General features: G+C 45.2%; 1 long non-coding RNA gene across 5 annotated transcripts; it reads left to right on the plus strand.

The window, feature by feature from the left end:
• The first annotated feature begins 16,234 nt into the window (after positions 1-16,234).
• Positions 16,235-19,162, plus strand: LOC119285938. 5 transcript variants are annotated; one of them, XR_005140047.1, is made up of 5 exons: positions 16,235-16,782; positions 16,883-16,969; positions 17,542-17,586; positions 17,937-18,091; positions 18,771-19,162. It is a non-coding gene; the product is annotated as an uncharacterized LOC119285938 (long non-coding RNA). The 5 variants fall into 5 exon arrangements; XR_005140048.1 differs by having other exon boundaries at positions 17,542-17,572; XR_005140046.1 differs by having other exon boundaries at positions 16,235-16,475; positions 16,619-16,782; positions 17,542-18,091.
• Positions 19,163-24,274: the final 5,112 nt, after the last annotated feature.

The following is a 24,274-nucleotide window of genomic DNA, read 5'->3' on the forward strand; positions in this document are numbered from 1 at the left end:
CAATCCATCTACCTTATGCCCTGTAGAATTCTGACCTGTAGCAGCAGCAGGAGGATCAAACGGTGGTAGTGTGCAGATCACTCTCCTCCGTGTGTGTGTTGCTGTTGGATTTGTCCTGGGATCCGATTTAGTTGCTTCGCTTTGGCATTGATGAGGCACACCAGGATAACCTCCAAAGTTACACGCAGGACTTGAGCTAACCCCCTCCTCCATCGGCGTGCTTGGGAGTCTGCTGGTGGATACAAAGAATCCACGGGGGATTTCCGGCATCACCCAATCAGGTAGAGGCGCAAACCTGTGCGGATAGGGCTGTGACCCATCATCTTGGAAGTATCCGTGTGTTTCGGATGTCATCCATTTTTGGTCTGGAGTAGGTGGGTAATGCTGTTGGTGCGTTTGAGGTGTGACCCATTGAGGGGGTGGTGCAACGTGTACAGGCTTTGGATTGTGTACTTGCTGCTGGGAACTTCTAAGCTTCTTCATGCGTCTCTCGTCTTGCTGACATAAAAGAAAAAAATGTCTATTAGCACACAAGTTATATCTGCATATACCTTTGTAACTGAACTTAGCATTATTCACAGCCTGAACTTATCATATAAAAGTGGTGAGAGTCATCACACTATGCACTGAGCTGAGCATCTGTCGATACCTTTGTACCTGAACTGAGCACCCTTCACAGAATGAACTTCACACCATGTTTTTTAATTCTACAGTATTTGATTACTTATATGTACCTGAACTTAGAACTCTCCACAACCTGAACTTCTTGTTTTGCAAAGGGGAAATACTGTCTACAGTTAAAAAACCTGAACCTTCATGAAGTTTTTGAATGGTTGGACTGCTAGTGCATACCAACCTGACCTTCATGTCATATCACATGCATGTTCTATTTTCCTTTTATTTTTTTGCACAGAACCAGAGACATACCAACCTGAACTCTAGCACACTTACTAGTTGAACTTCACATGGCTTTTCGACATGTGAATGTGAATGCAGGAAAATTTTATAGTGGTTGTAGCCTGGACTGAGGCTCACATACTACCTGAACTTCCCATGCCTGTAAGCAGGCAGGCAGATTTTACAATGCTGTTTTGTAGCCTGGACTAAGGCTCATACACTACCAGAACTTCACATGGTTGTAAGGAGGCAGGCAGATTTTAAAAAAGCTTTTTGTAGCCTGGACTGATACCCACACACCACCTGAACTTCACATGGCTGTAAGAAAATAACAAACCGAAGGAAGGAAGAAGTTCAACCATACCCTGGCGAGAAGGTCGGCCAACCTTTTTCCAGCAGCTAATAGGCCACCTTGAGAACAATTCGTCGTGGAGGTATGAGAGGAATTCAGTGGCAATCCATGTCTTGCAGAGGGCACGAAGTTCATCTGCACGAAGCAAGAAGGTTAGAGAAGGCAAGATTGAAGAAGAAGGCAAAATTGGGAGGAAGTTCATGTACTGTAGGCAAAATTGTGTCTACAATAGCTTGCTGCAGACACAGCTATCATAGCCACAAACCTACGCCCCGTGATTCATGCTGAGTGTGTGTGAGAGAGAAAATAAGGAGGGTTTTGGGGAGTTTCTGCGGTCGGTTTGCCTGACAAAGGCTGCAGCTGTGGAGGGCAGTATCAGTGGTCCAGTTGTTTGCGACAGGGGAATGACGAGGACAAGACCCATGTGACCAGCCAGATGGAACCTCTAGCCATAAGGAAAAATAGATGCGACCAAAATAAGATGACATCCCATGCAACAAGTACTTGAAAGAGGGGGTCCTTCTGTGCATTAGGAGGGCAAGCTACCGAGCCCACCGGGCATGCTACTACCTACTCTACTCTTGATTAGTACCTATGCACATGTGCTAGTGTTTTCCATCTCGTGGATGCTTGTGCTAACCCATCGTGGAAGATGTAGAGGACCAGCAAGCTTGTGCGTTTGTGCTCACTTTCTTGGCTGCAACGTTTCTCTTTATTTTCTCACATGCGCTCTCTGTCACTTGTACTTATAGTTTCCTCAAGAGAAAACAACTAGAAAGAAGGACATCTCTCTTAAAAAAACTATAAGAAGCAGATGTACCTTTGTGGAACGGTCAAAATTATACTTGGAACTTGAATACAATTTGTGAAGGGCCGCCGTCGCTCCTCCGCGGAACCGTCAAAATTATACTTGCAACTGGAATAGAATTTGCGAAGGACCGACGTCTCACCTCCGTCGAACCATCAATGTCCCACCTCCAGCAGCACGACGACGTGGTGGTGGAAGCAGCGGTGATCTCGGAAGGGCTTCGCCAAGCTCCAACGAGAGGGAGAGGTGTTACGAGGGGAGAGGGAGGCGCCATGGACCCTAGGAGATCCCATCTCCAAGGGGGGCGGCGGCCAAGGGGGGACTTGCCCCCCAAGTCAGGTGGGGCGCCCCCCACCCCTAGGGTTTCCAATCCTAGGCGCAGGGGGAGGCCCATGGGGGGAGCACCAGCCCACCAGGGGCTGTTTCCCCTCCCACTTCAGCCGATGGGGCCCTCCGGGATAGGTGGCCCCACCCGGTGGACCCCCGGGACCCTTCCGGTGGTCCCGGTACAATACCGGTGACCCCCAAAACTTTCCCGGTGGCCGAAACTGGACTTCCTATATACAATTCTTCACCTCCGGACCATCCCGGAACTCCTCGTGACGTCCGGGATCTCATCCGGGACTCCGAACAACTTTCGGGTTACCGCATACTAATATCTCTACAACCCTAGCGTCACCGAACCTTAAGTGTGTAGACCCTACTAGTTCGGGAGACACACAGACATGACCGAGACGACTCTCCGGTCAATAACCAACAACGGGATCTGGATACCCATGTTGGCTCTCACATGCTCCTCGATGATCTCATCGGATGAACCACGATGTCGAGGATTCAAGTAATCCCGTATACAATTCCCTTTGTCAATCGGTACGTTACTTGCCCGAGATTCGATCGTCGGTATCCCAATACCTCGTTCAATCTCGTTACCGGCAAGTTACTTTACTCGTACCGTAATGCATGATCCTGTGACCAAACACTTGGTCACATTGAGCTCATTATGATGATGCATTACCGAGTGGGCCCAGAGATACCTCTCCGTCATACGGAGTGACAAATCCCAGTCTCGATCCGTGTCAACCCAACATATACTTTCGGGGATACCTGTAGTATACCTTTATAGTCACCCAGTTACGTTGTGACGTTTGGTACACCCAAAGCACTCCTACGGCATCCGGGAGTTACACGATCTCATGGTCTAAGGAAATGATACGTGACATTGGAAAAGCTCTAGCAAACGAACTACACGATCTTGTGCTATGCTTAGGATTGGGTCTTGTCCATCACATCATTCTCCTAATGATGTGATCCTGTTATCAATGACATCCAATGTCCATAGTCAGGAAACCATGACTATCTGTTGATCAACGAGCTAGTTAACTAGAGGCTCACTAGGGACATGTTATGGTCTATGTATTCACACATGTATTATGATTTCCGGATAACACAATTATAGCATGAATTATAGACAATTATCATGAACTAGGAAATATAATAATAATCATTTTATTATCGCCTGTAGGGCATATTTCCAACAGTCTCCCACTTGCACTAGAGTCAATAATCTAGTTACATTGTGATGAATCGAACACCCATAGAGTCCTAGTGTTGATCATGTTTTGCTCGCGGAAGAGGTTTAGTCAATAGATCTGCGACATTCATATCCATATGTACTTTGCAAATATCTATGTCTCTATCTTGAACATTTTCACAAATGGAGTTGAAGTGACGCTTGATGTGCCTGGCCTTCTTGTGAAACCTAGGCTCCTTGGCAAGGGCAATAGCTCCAGTGTTGTCACAGAAGAGAGTGATCGGCCCCGGCGCATTGGGTATGACTCCTAGGTCGGTGATGAACTCCTTCATCCAGATTGCTTCATGCGCTGCCTCCGAGGCTGCCATGTACTCCGCTTCATATGTAGATCCCGCCACGATGCTTTGCTTGCAACTGCACCAGCTTACTGCCCCACCATTCAAAATATACACGTATCCGGTTTGTGACTTAGAGTCATCCAGATCTGTGTCGAAGCTAGCGTCGACGTAACCCTTTATGACGAGCTCTTCGTCACCTTCATATACGAGAAACATATCCTTTGTCCTTTTCAGGTACTTCAGGATGTTCTTAACCATTGTCTAGTGTTCCATGCCGGGATTACTTTGGTACCTTCCTACCAAACTTACGGCAAGGTTTACATCAGGTCTGGTACACAGCATGGCATACATGATAGACCCTATGGCTGAGGCATATGGGACGACACTCATCTTTTCTCTATCTTCTGCCATGGTCGGACACAGAGCTGAGCTCAATTTCACACCTTGCAACACAGGCAAGAACCCCTTCTTGGACTGATCCATATTGAACTTCTTCAATATCTTATCAAGGTGTGTGCTTTGTGGAAGACCTATGAGGCGTCTCGATCTATCTATATAGATCTTGATGCCTAATATGTAAGCAGCTTCTCCAAGGTCCTTCATTGAAAAACACTTATTCAAGTAGGCCGTAATACTGTCCAAAAGTTCTATATCATTTCCCATCAAAAGTATGTCATCCACATATAATATGAGAAATGCTACAGAGCTCCCACTCACTTTCTTGTAAACGGAGGCTTCTCCATAAGTCTACATAAACCCAAACGCTTTGATCATTTCATTAAAGCGAATGTTCCAACTCCGAGATGCTTGCACCAGCCCATAGATGGAGCACTGGAGCTTGCATACCTTGTTAGCATTCTTAGGATCGACAAAACCTTCCGGCTGCATCATATACAATTCTTCCTTAAGAAAGCCGTTAAGGAATGCTGTTTTGACGTCCATTTGCCATATCTCATAATCATAGTATGCGGCAATTGCTAACATGATTCGGACGGACTTCAGCTTCGCTACGGGTGAGAAGGTCTCATCGTAGTCAACCCCTTGAACTTGTCGATAACCCTTAGCGACAAGTCGAGCCTTATAGATGGTAACATTACCATCCACGTCCGTCTTCTTCTTAAAGATCCATTTATTATCTATCGCTCACCGATCATCGGGCAAGTCTGTCAAAGTCCATACTTTGTTTTCATACATGGATCCTCTCTCGGATTGCATGGCTTCAAGCCATTTGTTGGAATCTGGGCCCGCCATTGCTTGTTCATAGCTCGAAGGTTCACTGTTGTCTAACAACATGATTTCCAGGACAGAGTTGCCATACCATTCTGGTGTGGAACGTGTCCTTGTGGACCTTCGAATTTCAGTAGCAACTTGATCCAAAGTACCTTGATCATCATCATTAACTTCCTCTCTAGTCGGTGCAGGCACCACAGGAACATCTTCTTGAGCTGTGCTACTTTCTGGTTCAAGAGGCAGTACTTCATCGAGTTCTACTTTCCTCCCACTTACTTCTCTCGAGAGAAACTCTTTCTCCAGAAAGGACCCGTTCTTGGCAACAAAGATCTTGCCTTCGGATCTGAGGTAGAAGGTATACCCAATGGTTTCCTTAGGGTATCCTATGAAGACGCATTTTTCCGACTTGGGTTCGAGCTTTTCAGGTTGAAGTTTCTTGACATAAGCATCGCATCCCCAAACTTTTAGAAACGACAGCTCAGGTTTCTTCCCAAACCATAATTCATACGGTGTCGTCTCAACGGATTTAGACGGTGCCCTATTTAAAGTGAATGTAGTTGTCTCTAGAGCGTATCCCCAAAATGATAGCGGTAAATCAGTGAGTGACATCATAGATCGCACCATATCCAATAGAGTGCGATTACGACGTTCGGACACACTGTTACGCTGAGGTGTTCCAGGCGGCGTGAGTTGTGAAACGATTCCACATTTCCTTAAGTGTGTACCAAATTCGTGACTTAAATATTCTCCCCCACGATCTGATCGTAAGAATTTTATCTTTCGGTCACGTTGATTTTCTACCTCATTCTGAATTTCCTTGAACTTTTCAAAGGTCTCAGACTTGTGTTTCATCAAATAGACATACCCATATCTACTTAAGTCATCAGTGAGAGTGAGAACATAACGATAGCCACCGTGAGCCTCAACACTCATTGGACCGCACACATCAGTATGTATAATTTCCAATAAGTTGGTTTCTCGCTTCATTGTTCTGGAGAACGGATTTTTGGTCATTTTACCCATGAGGCATGGTTCGCACATGTCAAATGATTCGAAATCAAGAGACTCCAAAAGTCCATCTGTATGGAGCTTATTCATGCGTTTGACACCGATGTGACCAAGGTGGCAATGCCACAGATATGTGGTACTATCATTATCAATCTTACATCTTTTGGTATTCACTCTATGAATATGTGTGACATCACATTCGAGATTCATTAAGAATAAACCATTGACCAGCGGGGCATGACCATAAAACATATCTCTCATATAAATAAAACAACCATTATTCTTGGATTTAAATGAGTAGGCATCTCATATTAAACGAGATCCAGATACAATGTTCATGCTCAAAGCTGGCACTAAATAACAATTATTGAGGTTTAAAACTAATCCCGTAGGTAAATGTAGAGGTAGCGTGCCGACGGTGATCACATCGACCTTGGAACCATTCCCGACGCGCATCGTCACCTTGTCCTTCGCCAGTCTCCGCTTATTCCGCAGCTCCTGTTTTGAGTTACAAATATGAGCAACCGCACCGGTATCAAATACCCAGGAGCTACTATGAGTACTGGTAAGATAGACATCAATTACATGTATATCACATATACCTTTAGTGTTGTCGGCCTTCTTGTCCGCTAAGTATTTGGGGTAGTTCCGCTTCCAGTGTCCCTTTCCCTTGCAATAAAAGCACTCAGTCTCAGGTTTGGGTCCATTCTTTGGCTTCTTCCTGGCAACTGATTTACCGGCCGCGGCAACTCCATTGCCTTCCTTCTTGAAGTTCTTCTTACCCTACGCTGATTTCAGCATGGAAAATACTTCAGGAATAGTTTTCACCATCCCATGCATATTGTAGTTCATCACAAAGCTCTTGTAGCTAGGTGGGAGCGACTAAAGGATTCTGTCAGTGAACGCCTCGTCCGGGAGGTTAATGTCTAGCTGGGACAAGTGGTTGTGCAACCAAGACATTTTGAGTATGTGCTCACTGATAGAACTATTTTCCTCCATCTTACAACTGTAGAACTTGTCAGAGACTTCATATCTCTCGACCCAGGCATGAGCTTGGAAAACCATTTTCAGCTCTTCGAACATCTCATATGCTCCGTGTTCCTCAAAATGCTTTTGGAGCCCTGGTTCTAAGTTGTAAAGCATGCCGCACTGAACGAGGGAGTAATCATCAGCACGCGACTGCCAAGCGTTCATAACGTCTTGGTTCTCTGGGATGGATGATTCACCTAGCGGTGCTTCTAGGACATATGCTTTCTTGGCAGCTATGAGGATGATCCTCAGGTTCCGGACCCAGTCCGTATAGTTGCTGCCATCATCTTTCAGCTTGGTTTTCTCTAGGAACGCGTTGAAGTTGAGGTTGACATGAGCGTTGGCCATTTGATCTAGAAGACATTTTGCAAATGTTTTTAGACTAAGTTCATGATAATTAAGTTCATCTAATCAAATTATTTAATGAACTCCCACTCAGACAGACATCCCTCTAGTCATCTAAGTGATACATGATCCGAGTCAACTAGGCCGTGTATGATCATCATGTGAGACGGACTAGTCATCATCGGTGAACATCTTCATGTTGATCGTATCTTCTATATGACTCTTGTTCGACCTTTCGTTCTTCCGTGTTCCGAGGCCATGTCTGTACATGCTAGGCTCGTCAAGTCAACCTAAGTGTATTGCTTGTGTAAATCTGGCTTACACCCGTTGTATTCGAACGTTAGAATCTATCACACCCGATCATCACGTGGTGCTTCGAAACAACGAACCTTCGCAACGGTGCACAATTAGGGGGAACACTTTCTTGAAATTATTGTGAGGGATCATCTTATTTAAGCTACCATCGTTCTAAGCAAATAAGATGTAAAACATGATAAACATCACATGTAATCAAATAGTGACATGATATGGCCAATATCATTTTGCTCCTTTTGATCTCCATCTTCGGGGTGCCATGATCATCATCATCACCGGCATGACACGATGATCTCCATCATCGTGTCTTCATGAAGTTGTCTCGTCATCTATTACTTCTACTACTATGGCTAACGGTTTAGCAATAAAGTAAAGTAGTTACATGACGTTTATGTTGACACGCAGGTCATAAATAAATTAAGACAACTCATATGGCTCCTGCCGGTTGTCATACTCATTGACATGCAAGTCGTGATTCCTATTACAAGAACATGATCAATCTCATACATCACATATATCATTTATCACATCATTTTGACCATATCACATCACACGACACATGCTGCAAAAACAAGTTAGACATCCTCTAATTGTTGTTGCAAAATTTTTACGTGGCTGCTATAGGTTTCTTAGCAAGAACATTTCTTACCTACACCAAAACCACAACATTATATGCCCATTTCTATTTACCCTTCATAAGGAACCTTTTCATCGAATCCGATCCGACTAAAGTGGGAGAGACAGGCACCTGCTAGCCACCTTATGCAACTAGTGCATGTCAGTCGGTGGAACCTGTCTCACGTAAGCATACATGTAAGGTCGGCTCGGGCCGCTTCATCCCACGATGCCGCCGAATCAAGATAAGACTAGTAACAGCAAGTAAATTGACAAAATCAACACCCACAACAACTTGTGTTCTACTCGTGCATAGAAACTACGCATAGACCTGGCTCTGATACCACTATTGGGGAACGTAGCAGAATTTTAAAATTTTCTACGCATCACCAAGATCAATCTATGGAGTCATGTAGCAACAAGGGAGAGGGTAGTGCATCTACATACCCTTGTAGATCGCCAGCAGAAGCGTTCAAGAGAACGGGGTTGATGGAGTCGTACTCGTCGTGATCCAAATCACCGATGACCGAGCGCCGAACGGACGACACCTCCGCATTCAACACACGTACGGTTGCGGAAGACATCTCCTCCTTCTTGATCCAGCAAGGGGAAGGAGAGGTTAATGGAGATCCAGCAGCACAACGGCGTGGTGGTGGAAGCAACGGTGATCTCGGCAGGGCTTCGCCAAGCTTCAATGAGAGGGAGAGGTGTTACGAGGGGAGAGGGAGGCGCGAGGGACTTGGGTGCGGCTGCCCTCCCTCTCATCCACTATATATAGGGCCCCTACTGGGGCACCGGCCCTAGGAGATCCCATCTCCAAGGGGGGGCGGCGGCCAAGGGGGGACTTGCCCCCCAAGTCAGGTGGGGCGCCCCCCACCCCTAGGGTTTCCAACCCTAGGCACAGGGCAGGCCCATGGGGGGCGCACCAGCCCACCAGGGGCAGGTTCCCCTCCCACTTCAGCCCATGGGGCCCTCCGGGATAGGTGGCCCCACCCGGTGGACCCCCGGGACCCTTCCAGTGGTCCCGGTACAATACGAGTGACCCCCGAAACTTTCCCGGTGGCCGAAACTGGATTGCCTATATACAATTCTTCACCTTAGGACCATTCCGGAACTCCTCGTGACGTCCGGGATCTCATCCGGGACTCCGAACAACTTTTGGGTTACCGCGTACTAATATCTCTACAACCCTAGCGTCACCGAACCTTAAGTGTGTAGACCCTATGGGTTCGGGAGACACGCAGACATGACCGAGAAGACTCTCCGGTCAATAACCAGCAACGGGATCTGGATACCCATGTTGGCTCCCACATGATCCTCGATGATCTCATCGGATGAACCACGATGTCGAGGATTCAAGTAATCCCGTATACAATTCCCTTTGTCAATCGGTACATTACTTGCCCGAGATTCGATCATCGGTATCCTAATACCTCGTTCAATCTCGTTACCGGCAAGTCAATTTACTCATACCGTAATGCATGATCCCGTGACCAAACACTTGGTCACATTGAGCTCATTATGATGATGCATTACCGAGTGGGCCCAGAGATACCTCTCCGTCATACGGAGCGACAAATCCCAGTCTCAATCCGTGTCAACCCAACAGATACTTTCAGGGATACCTGTAGTATACCTTTATAGTCACCCAGTTACATTGTGACGTTTGGTACACCCAAAGCACTCCTACGGCATCCGGGAGTTACACGATCTCATGGTCTAAGGAAATGATACTTGACATTGGAAAAGCTCTAGCAAACGAACTACATGATCTTGTGCTATACTTAGGATTGGGTCTTGTCCATCACATCATTCTCCTAATGATGTGATCCCGTTATCAATGACATCCAATGTCCATAGTCAGGAAACCATGACCATCTGTTGATCAACGAGCTAGTTAACTAGAGGCTCACTAGGGACATGTTATGGTTTATGTATTCACACATGTATTATGATTTTCGGATAACATAATTATAGCATGAATAATAGACAATTATCATGAACAAGGAAATATAATAAAATAATCATTTTATTATTGCCTCTAGGGAATATTTCCAACATTTAGGACTTTGAAGCCACTATAATGAGTGCATGAAGGCTTGAACGAAATATACAAGATGCCACTTCACAAATTTTGTCCATAGTCTATTATAGGTGTTGCGTCACCTTTTAATTGGGTCAGGCCCATGTAATTTCGAAATACTTAAGTATAGGCTGTTTTTAGAGTTTGTGTGTGTGGGGAAAGGAATTTAGGGTTGGTTTCGGACCCCTCCTACAAGGGTCCATGAAATCCCCCTACTCCTCCATATTTATAACCCTTAGGGCATCGTTTAGACTTTGGGTTTTATATAGATTAAAAGTTTCCCATAGCTGCAACTTCACGTACTTCGTTTGTGTTCAACGACCAGACCAAGACGTCACATAACCCCACTTTCATCAATAAAGTTTTCCTCTTACATTCGCAATATCTAGATTGCAATCTTAGTTTCTTGCTTGTTCTTCATTTGCTCGGAGGAAATAGACCCTCGTGGTCAGGTTGATCGTGCTCCAGCATGGTCAATAATCCCTCAGAACTTAGTTTAGTGATCGCTAAGGCACGACATCATCACATGTTCATAGTCGGATTGTCAAAGTCGACTCCCACAGAAAATGATAGCTATCTCATCGAAACATCGGGACACCCCCAGGTAGTTTTTAGGCCAAAATTTCAGCAGGTGAAAATATTTATTCCCAATCCTGTTTTAGGCTTTTCTGAGTCTTTTGAGACACGTGGCATCATTGTAATTTTTTATCGCACTTTTTGGTCGTCTTGCCCTGATTTCCGAAAAAATAGTAAAACAAATCGTGTCTATCCTATTATTTTGACTTGAGAAGAGTTTTCAGACACCCGCCATTACAATGATTCTTGGCAAAAAAAGGAGCGCAAAAAAACGAAGAGCGCCAAAATAAATCTAGAGTGTGCTTTTCCCTTGTTTATGTGCCGCGCCGTGTTTTCGTTAGTGTTCTAGGTTTACGGCTCTAGCACGGTCTAGCCTAGGACCCGCGCAGTACAATCGTTGAGCGTGTATTCAGCCTTAGATCTCTGAATTGCTTGTTGCTGACATTTTTGCTACAATGTCATAAGCCTTCCCAGCTCCACATTCATCTTCATTGTGCGTTTAACAGCACCTGGCAATTTCTCTGTCCAAGCTTTGGGAGTTCTGAATACAACGATCACCGATCACCACCTGCTGCTGGGTAAGAACATGTAAGAATTTGAGATTTTCTTGACGGATTTGTGACACACCACTACCACCACTTTCTAGTAGTCTGTAGGATCATATTCTTGTGTGAATCTATTGCTGCTAACCATGGCAGGACGACAAGCCGACGAGATTGACTGGGAGAACATGATGAAGAAGGAGCTTCATGATAAATTTTAGCAAATGCTCGGTCAACAGGTGGAACACGTGATGGCCAGCTTTGGAAAGGCACTGGACAGGATTGATGACATTGAGAAGTCAATTGACACCTAGTTGGATGCCGAGTTCGATGAAGTACTCGTGTGTCGGAGAACATGACGAAGAAGGAGCTTCATGATAAATTTTAGCAAATGTTGGGTCAACAGGTGGAAGACATGATGGCCAACTTTGGAAAGGCACTTGAGAGGATTGTTGACATTGAGAAGACAATTGACACCAAGTTGGATGCCAAGTTCGATGAAGTACTCGCGTGTCTACCACAACCACCACCTGCCTCTGCTCCATCATTGCAACAACATCAACAACCACCTCCACGTCGTGATCCAGTAGCACTACAAGAAATATGTCAACTAGTGACCTTCTGTCAGTGACCCTGGAAGAATTGGTCATAGATCTATGACCATTTCAGACCAATTGGTCAAAAGCTGTTCGGGGGCTCCAAATCCTAAACTATAACGACCATTTTGGTCAGAAAGGTCGTAATTTCCTTATACGAAATGGTCATAAAGCAAACATCGCTGGTCCGCTGCCTTATCTCTAGTTGTTAACGACCAATATAGATGGTCATAGCCTTGTAAATTGTGGTGGGTTGTGATGACTAGGCGCCATCTCATCAGTTTTGCCTATGTGTCATGTCCATGTGTCAATTTTTGCCATAGGTTGTGAAGCAACCTATATTTCTGTCATTTCCAAAATTCCCCAAAAAAACTCATAAGTTCTTTGGGTCATATCTTCGTGAAATATGTAAAAATCCTTCCTTGCCTAGTTCAAAAATAATTCAACAATATTCATTTTCCTATTTTGTTCACAATAATACTTTGTGAAGGAAGTGCTATTTATATATTCTTGATTGCCCTCGAAATTTTTGGGCACTCTTTCCTATCCAAATCATTTCCTCGTGACAAAATTCAGCTCCATTTGCCCAGTAAATCTTCGTCGGCAAATTTCCAAAGTTTTTTTCTACCTAGAAGCATTGTGAAGGAAGTATCATTTTTATATATCCAAATGACATGAAATTTATACAGTTCCTTCATATGCCCAAATTATCACCCTCCTCCAAATTGCAGCTCAGTCAAATCATCTATGTGAGCCTAGGTTCAATTTATATTTTATGGCCAGATTGGCACATTGGAAAGCAAGTGTTATCCAGATCCCTCCTATTACTCTCAAACTTTTTTGACACTCTTCCATATCCAAATAATTACCACATGATAATATTCAGCTCCATTTTCCTGGTAAATCTTTCTCAGAAAATTTCCAAAGTTTCTATCTCAAGTGTAGCTTTGTGAAGTAAGTACTAGCTATGCTTACCCAAATGATCTGAAAATTTACCAGGGCATGACCATACCTATGAAACTTACCTACACCAAATTTGAGCTCATTTCATTTATCCAATTTCTCTCCCTAATTTTCCCAAGTTTTTGTCTAGCGAATAGCATTGTGAAGGAAGTACCACTTTGGCATGTCCAAGTGGTATCAATTTTCTACAATGCTTTCCTATGCCCAAATAACCATCCCCCATCAAATTTCAGCTCAATCCATTCATTATTTTGAGCCCAACTTCAACATTCATATTTCTGTTCAGTGTGGTACTTTGCAAAGCAAGTACCACCTAGGCTCCTCCTTTTGATCTAAAAAATTGTGAAGACAGTGTTCTTAGTAGATGATAATCCTCACCCAAAACTCACGCCCATTGGCCATGTGCATTTCCCATATCGCTAATCAAACACTTGGTTGCTAATTCATGTTTGAGCATAGTTCGGTCTCCTCGTAAGAATCTTATGTTGTAATTTTATTCCTAGCACCTTCCTAAGGAGTACCCAACCCCCTAGACATGCCTAGGCTGCCCAGAACACATGGCAACGCCACGGTCACGCGGTGACCACGTGGCGGGCATGCGAGTTTACGCGCTCTGGAGTTGGGGCCCTCGTCCACCATCCAAACCTCGATGTATCGCCACCAAACCATGTATGTCTGATTAAATAGATACTTATATACCTAGAAATGATTTTTGGAAAAAATAAAGAGCAAACTATAAGGTAGATGCAGTTCAAAATTGACCCGCTTCCTACTGAATCGGCAGAAATTTGTCATTTTCACAAGTGGTGGATCAAAACTTTTGACACCCGACCATTTTGTCCATTATGCATTAAATATGGCCTAATATTTTAGAAAAATGATTTGGTCCAATTTTGCAACAAATATATGGTAGGTCCTTCACAAAAAGAACTCAATTCGGGCACTTGGAAAATGGAAAAGGAATTTTCCGTGCAAAGAAAATAAAAACTCCCTTAGGAAACATTGTTTGGAATTCCAAGATGCACCATTGTGCACAATATGAGATCACTTGAACAAACTATACCATCAATGTGGCCATAAGATTGATCATTTGGCTTGAAATCCATGAATCTTCACGCATGATAGCTCATTTCTGAGAACACTTTTTTAAAATAATTGCTGTATTACAAGTTTATTATTTTTCCTGGAAACTTGGTCACATATAATGACACAATGCAAATATTTTCCAATTTTTTGCTTTTTTTGATTTTTTATGCCCATTTCGAAATGCGATCAAAAAGGCGGGTTTAACCGTTCCTAGCTAGTGGTTGAATCTTGGAAAACTTTTGATGTTTCTCTGATTAAATATATACTTATGTATCTAGAAATGTTTTTTTGAAAAAAAAATAGCAAACTACGAGGCAACTGCAGTTCAAATTTGACCCGCTTTGTACTAAATCAGCGGAAATTTGTCTTTTTCACCAGAGGTGGATCAAGGCTTTTGACACCCAACCATTTGGTCAATTGTGAATCAAATATGGCCTAGTATTTTAGAAAATTGATTTGGTCCAATTTTGCAACAAATATATGGTAGGTCCTTCACAAAAAGAACTCAATTCGCGCACCCGGAAAATGCAAAATGAATTTTCCGTGCAAAGAAAATAAAAAGTTCCTTAGGAAATATTGTTTGGAATTCCAATATGCACCCTTTTGCACAATATTAGATCATTTGAACAAACTATGCCATGAATGTGGCCATAAGATTGATCATTTGGCTTGAAAGCCATGAATCTTCAGGAATGATAGCTCATTTCTGAGAACACTTTTTAAAAATAATTTCTGTATTACAAGTTTATTATTTTTACTAGAAACTTGGTCACAGATAATGACACAATGCAAAGGTTTTCCAATTTTTTAATTTTTTTTAATTTTTTATGCCCGTTTCAAAATGTGGTCAAAACGGCGGGCTTGACCGTTCCTAGCTAGTTGTTGAATCTTGGAAATATTTTGATGTTTCTCTAATTAAATAGATACTTATGTACCTAGAAATCATTTTTGGAAAAAATAAAGAGCAAACTATGAGGCAGCCGCAGTTCAAATTTGGCCCGCTTCCTATTAAATCGGTGAAAATTTGTCTTTTTCACCAGAGGTGGATCAAAACTTTTTACACCCAACTATTTGGTCAATTGTGCATTAAATATGGCCTAGTATTTTATAAAAATGATTTGGTCCAATTTTGCAACAAATATATGGTAGGTCCTTCACAAAAAAGCTCATTTCGAGTACTCAAAAAATGGAAAATGAAATTTCCGTGCAAAGAAAATGAAAACTCCCTTAGGCAACATTGTTTGGAATTCTAATATGCACCCTTGTGCACAATATGAGATCATTTTAACAAAATATGCCATGAATGTGTGCATAAGATTGATCATTTGGCTTCAAAGCCATGAATCTTCACGCATGATAGCTCGTTTCTGAGAACACCTTTTAAAAATAATTGATGTATTACAGGTTTATTATTTTTCTTGGTAACTTAGTCACATATAATGACACAATGCGAAGGTTTTCCAATTTTTTGAATTTTTCATGGCCTTTCCAAAATGATGTGAAAACGACGGGCATGGCCATTCATAGCTAAGGGTTGAATGTTGCAAAAAATTTGAAGTATCTCTGATTAAATAGATACTTATGTACCTAGAAATTATTTTTGAAAAAAATAAAGAGAAAATTATGAGGCACCTGTAGTTCAAATTTGACCTGCTTTCTACCGAGTCGGCGGGAATTTGTTTAAATGACCAAAAATAGCTAGAAGGATTGGAAATGCATAAAAATTGGTAATCATCCATAAAATGTGGTCTATATTAAGTGAAAAATTTAGTGATGGCAATTTGCAAAATAGTTTTGGTAGTTGCTTCACAAAACCCCCTGTTTTTAGCACTAAGAAATAATTTATATTTTTGAACCAATCAAGAGGCAGCCCACGGATCACCCCCCACTGTAGTTGATCTGAGTCGTCCACACCCTCCGGCCTCCCTCAGTCCCTCGATCCAGCGTCTCTCGCTCACCTAAACGCACACGCACGACACATCTCCTCCCTCAGTCCCTCAATCCAGATCCAGATCCACATCGCCTCCGCCTCCCTCTCCCCGATCCAGATCGCCGTCGCCGCCCCTCCGCCACCCAATGCCATCCATCCTCCCTTCCTTTGCCGGCGTCCCTTCCTCCCAACAACCTCTTTGCCCGCGTCCATGGCAAGGATCCGAAGCAGGTGAGCCGGCGACGGCCATGGCGCATCTCTCTTCCTCACCCCATAGCCGGCGGCGGCCATGGCGCATCTCTTCCTCACCCCATAGCCTGCGGCAGCCATGGCACATCTCATCCTCACCCCATAGCTGGTGGCGGCCATGGCAGGTCACCAGAGACGGCCGGTGCGGGAGGGCTTCAACTCTTCTCAGGCGGGGCTGCCGTCGTCAAGGTCAGCGCCAGCGGGAAGACCCAGGTGGGAGGGCGGGGCGAGGAAGAAGCCCCCGTTCCGCCTCGCAGCGGACGACACCAAGCCCGTGCTCCGCGAACCGGTTAGTACGTCCGTCCGTTCGTAACACGCAAAGATTTATCGCTGGATTTTTCATGCTGGCACTACTGAATGGATTGGGTGCTGCTCTTGGTGGTGTGCAGATCCCGCGTTCTGAACACATGGAGACCGAGTAGGCCGTGCTGTGGCTGGCGCCCTTCCCCTGAAGTCCGGCCACGTCCTAATGGATGGTACCCCGCCCCGCCCCTCTGTTAAACAGCATCGTGTAATTTTCCTCAGTGCCGTACCTTCCCTTGTATGGTGGCTCTGTGTTTTGGGAGTCCAGTGGTGGTGAGCTAGTGTCTACTGACCGCATGATCATGAGTGATCAGGTCTGTGTGGGGTGTGTCAAACGATTAGGCATGGTCTCTGCCTTCAGATTTTGGGTCAAGCATGTCAGCTGAGAAATAAGTAGCATGTGGTGCTTTGGCCTTCTGATTTTGTACACACCGCACACACCGCTGAATTGTTCGCTCGACTGGCTTAACCTTGGTGCAATTGATTACAATAGAAAATAGAACAAACAACAGCATCATTGTATGTGTAAGTTGTGACCATATGCGGTGCATGCGTAGTGTAGGTCTTGCGGATCAGTGTTGGCGTACCGTGACCAACTCACAGTTTTTATTTAGATTGAAACAATCTGTATACAACTGGCCATGCTGTAAGCTTATTGTTAGGGAATCAACATATTTACATATATTAAGTTTGATGGAAGGCGGGGCAGCCAAAGCTAATGCAGTTGCATCTATGCTTTTGACAGCTTGAAGTACATCAGCGTTGAGATGTGGCAGGTTATTGCTATGAAGTTCAGTGACTTGCACATCGCTTCCTTATGTTCTTTTTACTTCCAGAGCTATAGTGCTCTCATACTATCATTGCATTGCCTACTGTTTTGTTGCATACCTATATCTCAAGTATTATACTTAGTTTTGTTTAGACGGAAAACTACTGGTGTGATATGCAAACAACAACGGAGCTAGTGATGCTATGTTAACAATAATGTGTATCAATTCTAGCTTATATTGGTATCTTGCGATCCTGTTCTAATTAATGTATATATTGCAAGCCCTTATTTTCCTGTCTAAATGCGTGCACCGAAGTTCAATTACTTTATGAGAAAGTGTACTGAAACGTGGAGACTTTACACCTTGCAAGATCATTCGGTGGTGGTGACCCATATGATGGCGATTCGCCCTGGCCATTCCAGTTTTGGCGGTGGTGGTGTTGCTGCTCCTATGATGGTAGACTCGTCTGCCTCCCCTAGCCGCATCCGTGGTGATGAAGCTCGGCCTAGGCTACAACCCCCTCCGGTGAGCTCCTCACATACTCTTCTACCCCTCCTACTTGCTTGTTGGTTCTATGCTCCGCCTTTGTGAGGTGTAATTGTTCAATTTTGTTCATAGTCGAGCATTGGATGATATTGTATTTGTCATTATGTACATGGTTCGTGAACTATGCCAGCCTGCAGCTTTGTTGTACTAGTGATAGTAGGATAATGCAAGTTTTGACAATCCATACATATTTCCGCATGTTCGGTGTCTCTCCGGTTTCTGATCTGTCTGTCTTCTAACCAAGTGAAACCAAGAACATACACTTTGATCGATGCACGATTCAACCTGTTCTCTGTTTATGGGCCTTCTTATTGTTGTTACCGAATGTTATGGATTGCCGTTGTGATTGAATTTGTTTCACTCATAGAGATTAGCTCCTTTACTTGCTATGGTTTAGTTAAGATTGATGATACCATGGATACAAGCATGCACATTACTACTGAATTTGTTTCATGTATGTGTCTACTAATCATCAATTACTACTAGTTGGCTTTTGCATGCTGACCACTGTTGATAATTAGATACTAGGTATGTGATGCGCTAATTGTACACCTGCATTTCCAAGTTAATTCAGTGTCGGTGTTGATTTGATGCCCATGTTCAGAAACAAATTACAATAGGCTAAGTAGGTTAATCTTTTTGGTTTGTTCTCGTGCAGGTGATTGACGAGCTGATCTTCTTCCACCAGTGGTAGGGGAGTGATGCTGGAGCAGTACATCGATCAGCAGATCACCCTGCCATTTGGGCAAGGAGAGGATGGGATGGCCCTAATGCAGTAACATCACCATGTGGCAAATCCAGGAGATGGACACACCATTGGTGCCTGGGTGATGGGATAAAGTAATTGTACTAGTGACACGATATTTGTGCTTCCCATTGATGTTATGTGTGAACTGCTAAAATGTGTGCTTCTCGTCCAATCTATGTTGATGTGCGCTCGTGCAATTGTTGGGTTTTTTGCTGTGCACTTGCACTTGTAGAACTATTTTTTGTGGACTTGTTGGGCCATGAACCCTGCTGTGTAGAGGAGATGATTGATGATTTATTGTATTTCGTGTGATGTCTTACTAAAATGAAATATATTGAAATATAGTATTATATTGTATTTGTTTTCTAATGGGCCTATCTTGAAATGTGCATGCTTTTGATAAAATAATGTGGCAGCCCAAATAAATCAACCCAATTCAATTAAGAAAATAGGTATTGGGCTGGGCCTATGTCTGCTAGATTGGTAGATTGGGCTGTGAAATTCATGATAATCGGGCCAGGCCCATGTAGGCTATTGGACTGGGCTATGAACTATATGATGATTCCATTTGGTCACTAACAATGCCACGTAAGCTCAGCCACGTCAGATCCTATGTGGCTTAGGCAAATGGGTAATGACCTTTCTAAAATTTTGATCATTAGTCTATCTATGACAAAAATTCCAAAAAGGTCATGTTTGTTCGTTCTTGACGGCCAACTGTTGACCTTCTGAATTTGGTCAAAAAAGGTCAATAAATGATAACTATGACGAATCAATGACCAAAATGGGGAGTCATAATTGACCGTATTTCTTGTAGTGTAGGACGAGCGCAACTTGTTCCTCTTGAGCCAGGACAAACTTCTGGGGCCGCTACTACTATTGTTGATGCTTCTATAGCAACTGCTGCTACTGCAGAGGAGGAAGACCATTACGAGGATGAGGTTGATGAAAATCAGAACTACATGCAACCACTCCCTCGGGTACGAGATCAAGACCACATCCCTAAACTAAAGTTGCATATCTCGCCGTTCGAGGGTAGATACATTCTTGATATTTATGTTACTTGGGAGTTAGAAACTGAACAACTCTTTACACGCTAACAATATCCCGAGGATAGATGTGTTGTTGCTGCTGTTTGTGCTTTCACTAGTTTTGCATGTGTTTCGTGGTTTGAACATTGTAGATTATATCCTATTCCAGCTACTTGGGCTGCTTTGAAAACTGCTATGCGTACTCGTTGGTTCCACCATATTATCAACGTGAATTACTTCAAAAATTGTAGCGTTTAAGACAAGGAAATAATTATGTAGAAGAATATTATCAGTAATTACAAACTGGCATGATTAGATGTGGTATTGTTGAGGAAAATGAAGCTATACTTGCATGTTTTATGGGCGGGTTAAACTGAAAGATTCAGACCATTGTAGAGTATAAGGAGTATAATAATATCACTCGTTTATTCCTTCTTGCTTGCAAAGCTGAACGTGAACTGCTTGATCGACAGGCATTGGCGCCAACTATTTTTTCTGCTGGTCAATCTTAATCATGGACACGTCGTACATCCTCTACTTCCACACGTCCTACTGCAGCACCACTGACTTCAGCCGCCAATTCCAACCGAGATACAAGAAAATAGGCACCACCACCATCTGCCAGGGGCACACCTTCTGGTCCCGCATAGAGTTCGTCTTCATCCATGGCATCAACAGGAAAACACATGAGGTTATATGCTGTCATTTCATGAGTGGAGGTCACTATGCGAGCAAATGTCCATCTCCGCATGTAATGATTGCTACTGAGGATGGTGGGTATGAGTCTGCTAGTGACTATGATGAGGAGACTTTGGCTCTTATTGAAAGTGAAGAACACAGTGAAGATGATTCTGAGCATGAGACGCCATACATGGTTGTTGAACATGCTAACAAGTATGAGAGTTTTGTTGCTCAACGTGCTTCGAGAGTGCAGGTAACACAAGATGAGTAAAATCAAAGGCATAATTTGTTCCATACAAAGGGAGTTGTGAAGGAACGTTCTCTCTGTGTCATCATTGATGGACGGAGTTGCAACAACTTGGCTATCATGGAGATGGTGGTGAAGTTGTCTCTCACCATAAGACCCCATCCACATCATTACTACATCCAATGGTTCAACAACAACGGCAAGTTTAAGGTAACACGTACTATTCGTGTGCAATTTAGTATCGCTACATATGATGATTATGTTGATTGTGATGTGGTACCCATGCAAGCATATTCCTTATTACTTGGTAGACCATGGAATTCGATAAAAATACTGTACACCATGGTAGAAACAATCAGTATACTCTTGTTCATAAGGATAAACATATTAGTTTGCTTCCTATGTCTCCTGATTCCATTTTGAAAGATGATATTAATAGAGCTAGTAAAGCAAAACAGGTGCAAACTAAGAGTGGAAATCAGATTGTGCCAAAAGAATTTGAGCAACAAATGGACCCTAATAATAAACCGTCATCTAGTGTTGCTTTTGATATTAAATTGAAAAGTGGATGTTTACTTGCCACCAAATCTGATATTGATGATCTAGATTTTAGCAAATCTGTTTGTTATGCTTTCGTGTGCAAAGAGGCATTATTTACATTCGAGGACATGCCTCCCTCTTTGCCTCCTGCTGTCACTAATTGTCGGTGCACAAAATGAGGGGTCCTATTTCGTATCCCTTTACTTGTGCGCGGGCCGTTGGAGTCGCGCCTGCGGCCACACCTAGTGGGGCAGAGGAAGGAAGCAAAGCCACAACACAACAGAGCAACGCGATGCCAGAAACACTAAGAGCAAAAGGGCGAGGTGAGCTCCCCGGGCAAGGCCCTTGCCGGGGCGGCCTCCACAGCCCCGGCAAGAACCTTGCCGTGGCAACTTGCCCAACACCAGCAGAGCCGCCACCCTTGAGCCCAAGATTTCCAGCACCATCAACCACTTTGGAACCAAGGCTCGGGAGGCACCTCCATGGTGGCATGCAGATCTTTGCAGAGACTAGAAGCACACAAGACTAGATGATAACTAGAAGACGACGATCCTCGGCAAGATCCTTTTCAAGGATACCCACGAGACCCCCGGCAAGACCCTTGCCGGGGACGACCACGACGCCACGGCAAGACCCTTGACGGGGCCCCGGCAAGACTCTTGCCGAAGACATCTACGGGGCCGCAGCCAGGCCCACATCTGCAAAGACTCCACCGCCGTTCCCATGCAACTGCCCGCCCACCAGCTAGGCAAGCACCTGCGTGGCTACGTGCGTTCTCTAGGCCGACTCAGCAAGCACCTGTGTGGTGGCATGCAGATCTTCGTGAAGACTCTGCCACCGCACCAAGTCAGCAGCTAGCCATCGTGGCGCTACACGCCTCGTCAGTGCAGACACGCATCGAATCCAGGCAAGGCGGCGACATCTGGGACGAGCTTCCTTGCCGTCCCCAATAAAGCAAGAAAGGCACATCGGTAGCACATTAAATGTGTTTGTCCTACAGTGCTAGGAGATAGACTCGACTACTGTATAGCTTTCCACCTCCTGTGTGCCACTATGGCAGCCCCTTTGGCTATAAAAGGAGGCCCGCGACATATTGAGGGCGGATTCAGATTTTCTGGACCGTGCACACCTTGTAGCTAGTCCAAAAACATCAGATAAACACAAACCAGCAGGAGTTGGGTATTACGCATCAGTTGCGGCCCAAACCTGGATAGTCCCCCTTGCATTGATCTCTCAATCCCGGTCTTTCCACAGCCCCGCGCTCGCCAACCATAGTAAAAGTGATTCCCCGTGATCCCGTAGGTGTCGTTTCCCGCGACATCTTTGGCGGCCTTGCGAGCCTTCGTGGCCCTGCCGGTCCTCTCAGTCCTGCCGTCACTGCCCACGTCGAGCTGAAAGAGCCTTTGACAGAAATGGGCATGCCCCATCACCGTGAAGTTATGCTTCAGGCCACCGCGGAGCCTCATGACGTAGGCTGCATTCCTGAAGTCTCAGGCCGGCCTCCCCTTGTAGTGCAACAGGGCGATTCAGCGACGGATGAAGTCTGCCCCAATCATCTCGAGGGTGAGCCCGACCATGGTGAGGCGATGGATCCTGGTGGTGGCGATCGAGAGCTTCTTGTCATTGGCGTTGAGGTCGCTCCAGTCCATGCGGCGGGTCGGCGGGCTCTGACGAACCCGGCAAAACTCCTGCGGGTCCTCCTCCTCGATCCAGCACCATCGGCCCCGTCACTCCTCCCACCTCTCCTTCTGGGCACCCTCCGGGTACGTGCCTTTATCCTGGGTCCTTGGTATCCAGGCGATGCTCCTAGAGATGGCGCCCCCTGGTTGGATTCGAGGGAAGAAGTAGTGGCAGAAGAGCGTCATGCTAGGGAGCAACCCGGCAAAGCCCTCGCAGAGGTGGGCGAAGAGAGCCATGAACGCCACTGTGTTCGGCACGAGATCCAAAAGATGGAAGCTGTAGGTGTGCATGACGTCGTTGAAGAAGTTAGAGAAAGGAGGGTAGAGCCCGCAAGAGAAGCATTCGAGAAAGAAGGGGTACCGATTTGGGCTACCCTCGGCAAAATCGGCGGGGACGACGCGCGTGGCAGGGTGCCCCGTCGTCTTCCTCCCCCATAGGGGTAAGAAGAAGTTCTTGAGGTGAACCACATCGACCATCGACGGGAAGTAGGCGAGCTGCGTCTACCACACCGCTGACTCGCTCTCCGGCTCCTCCTTCTCCCCGGCATCCTTGGCCGCTTCCTTGCCCCTGCTGGTTTTGGGCGCCATGGCAGCTGGGAGGGGGCGAAGGATCAAGAGCAATGGGGGCGTGGCGGCAGCAAGCAGAGGCGAGAACTTCAAATCTTTCGCCCAAGGAAGAACAGAGGAACGGCGGTTCCGAGATTGGAAGAGGCGTAGAGGGTGAATGAGCAGGACGCATGCGGTTTTTCCTTTTTTATGGGGAAAGCGCGAGCCTCTTTACCATTTACCATGATGTGACGCATGAGGGCAGAAACCGCCCCACGCATGACCACCACGTCATGCATGACCCCCCATGTCACGCATTCAACGCTGGTCGTGGGAAAGTGCAACTGGCGAGGGAGTTACTATAGTACAACTCGGCCCCGCATGCCCGTGCACCATTTTGGGCCTATCCCAGCATCGCATCGCACTTATGTATGGCCCAGGCCTGGGGGCTCCTGTCGGTGCACAAAAGGAGGGTTCCTATTTTGTACCCCTTTACTTGTGCGTGGGCAGTTGGAGCCGTGCCTGCGGCCACACCTCACAGGGCAGAGGAAGGAAGCAGAGCCACAAGACAACCAGAGCAGCGCCAAGCCAGAAACACGAAGAGCAGAAGGGCAAGGTGAGCTCCCCCGGCAAGGCCCTTGCCGGGGCGGCCTCCACAACCCCGCAAGAACCTTGTCGGGGCAACTTGCC

This window comes from Triticum dicoccoides, chromosome 4A, assembly GCF_002162155.2.
Source record: "Triticum dicoccoides isolate Atlit2015 ecotype Zavitan chromosome 4A, WEW_v2.0, whole genome shotgun sequence".
NCBI classification, from domain to species: domain Eukaryota; kingdom Viridiplantae; phylum Streptophyta; class Magnoliopsida; order Poales; family Poaceae; genus Triticum; species Triticum dicoccoides.